Source organism: Suncus etruscus, chromosome 18 (assembly GCF_024139225.1).
Source record: "Suncus etruscus isolate mSunEtr1 chromosome 18, mSunEtr1.pri.cur, whole genome shotgun sequence".
In the NCBI taxonomy this organism is placed as follows: Eukaryota; Metazoa; Chordata; class Mammalia; order Eulipotyphla; family Soricidae; genus Suncus; species Suncus etruscus.
The window spans coordinates 13,748,123-13,750,666 of NC_064865.1; the positions used below are offsets into that span (position 1 = coordinate 13,748,123).

Consider the following 2,544-nt stretch of genomic DNA (forward strand, 5'->3'; position numbering starts at 1 on the left):
TAAAACAAAGTGAGCTTATATTTTTACATAATTAAAGAGTTAAGTAAGTCAGTCTTTAGATCCTTTCTACCTCTGGTTTTCTACAGTTTTCAAGTAAATAAAATAACAGAGATTCACAGTATTAACTATTTTTAATACCTAATTTGCATTGCTGTCCTAAGGACTGAGTTTTGCTAGTGTCAATAACAGCAACAAAAATGCATGTACAGATTTATGAGTACTGTACCTTGCTTGTCAGAAAAAGAGAAGGCATGTTTGAATCCTGCTGTTGATAAGTTATGTTTTTCCTCTTTCTCTTTCAAGTGAAATTACCTTTTTGATCACCCTGGCCTTCATGTCCTAATGCCATTTTCCCACATACTGAAACTAACAAGAATTTATTAGTATGCCAATAAGTCTTGACAAATTTCTTATTTTACATAAGATCAATAGACATATTTAAAGCCATACATATTGAATTTGGAAAATTTAAATAATGTATGATATTAATATTAATGTATAGATTAATTGTGTGTTTTTGGGTCACACTCACTCCTGGCTCTGCATTCAGGAATCACTCCCAGTGGGTTCAAAGACATATGGGTTGCCAGGAATTTAACTACCATGCAAAGCAAGACCCCTACTCATTGTAATATTTCTCTAGCCCCCAACTAACTTCTAGTAGTTTCCCACATGAAGAGATCGCTATGGTGCACTATGTGTAAAAAACATGGGGAAGTTTAACTGTCTCAGAGCCATCTGCTTTTCCAAATCTCATATTAATATTTCAAGTTTTATATATTTCAAATAATTATTCAATACTAGAAACATAACTTGCAATGTTCCTTAAATATAAGATATTAAATTTATGATATTGCATTATAAGAGTGAGAAAAATAAAATGACAGGAAAATATCTGATTTAACTAAAATATATTTAAAACCATACAGCTCGTTGTGCAGAAAATAATTGTGGCATTAAGGAGGAGAAGACTTCGTCTTAGACATCTCAAACACATTTTTTCTGTCAATCATCACCACCAATGTACTTAAACATTCTCTGATTTTGAAAATTTTTCACAGTGAAGAGAATGTATGAAAGACAGAGATACATATTTAAATTTTACTTTCACTGAATTTGCATTTTCACTGAATTGTGGAAAGTTGTAGCCATACTTGTGGTATTCCTACAGATACAATATAATTTAATATATAAATACCAGGTTTCTAACTGAAATTTCCCCCTTCATGTGGTTGAATCTGGGCATTGACCTAGCTATCTCCCTGACCGTGATGGGGGCAGCATGGGGCATCTATATAACTGCTTTTCTATCGTTGTGGGAGAGGGATAAAGGCCCCCAGGAAAAAGACCAAGAATCTGGTCAGCATTATCTTTTGCGATGCTGTAGCCATCTACGGCATCATCATGGCAATTGTCATTAGCAACAGTGGCCTCACAGTGGGCTTGTCTAACCTCTTCTGTGCGGGTGTTGTGGGCAGCGGAGCCGTACTGGCTGATGCGCAGAAACCGAGCCTCATCGTGGAGATTTTTGGCAGTGCCATTGGCCTCTTTGATGTCATCATGGCAATCCTTCAGACTTCCAAAGTGAAGATGGGTGACTAGATCGTCTGTGTGCCTCCCTCTTATTTATTGGTGGTTTTCCTGAAATAGCTGGCAATATGTCTCTTAGCCTTTCAGGAAGTTTAGTTTTCAGGGGCCCTCCCTGCACTCATTCTTGCTGCTTGATGACTTGGTGCACTGCCTGGCTGGATCCTTGTTATGGGGAGTGGGTCACTGATGACTGGGTGCAGCTGCTCCCCAGGTTCCACCCCCATCTTGTCTTCCAAGTGTTTGTGAAATAACATGGTATTTGTCTGGGAAAAATAAAGAATATATAAATAAATATGAATTTTTTTTTTTGCTTTTGGGGTCACACCTGGTGACGCTCAGGGGTTACTCCTGGCTATGAGCTCAGAACTCACTCCTGTTTGGGGGGACCATGTGAGACACAAGGAAAATTGAACTGCAGTCAGTCCTAGGTTGGCGAGTGCAAGGCAAACGCCCTGCAGCTTGTGCGACTGCTCTGGCACAATATGAATATTTTTAAATAAAGATGCTTCCACATGTTAAAACTGTTATAAATATTAAATATTACTTCAAACTTATGTTCTCATTAAATCAAATGAATTAAGCAAGAATCTACATGTATTCTAAACTACATTAAGATGTACTCATAAAGCTCTGAGATGCAAATTAGCAATGACTCAATCACCTCTATCTGGAAATAATTTGCATGTTTGTGTCTATATGGTTAAATATAATGTTTAGGGTACACAGTGAAAATTTCAAATACAGAATGATATATATAAGAAAATGTATTCTAAGCTATTAAAGTTCATTAAAATTTCCCAACTTCTAATCATTTTGAATTCTAAATCAAGAAAACCAAATTAATTTTGCTTTCTCCTTTTTCTCTTAAAGTATTGGTCATCCTGTTTATGAAGCATGCGTTTCCATACCATTTCAGCCTTAGATATCAGTGAATGTCCTGGTTTCTTTTATTTT

At 36.3% G+C, this 2,544-nt stretch overlaps 1 pseudogene; it reads left to right on the forward strand.

Annotated features, from left to right (window-relative positions):
• The first annotated feature begins 1,208 nt into the window (after nucleotides 1-1,208).
• LOC125996524 (V-type proton ATPase 21 kDa proteolipid subunit c''-like) lies at nucleotides 1,209-1,608 on the forward strand (annotated as a pseudogene).
• The last annotated feature ends 936 nt before the right edge of the window (nucleotides 1,609-2,544 follow it).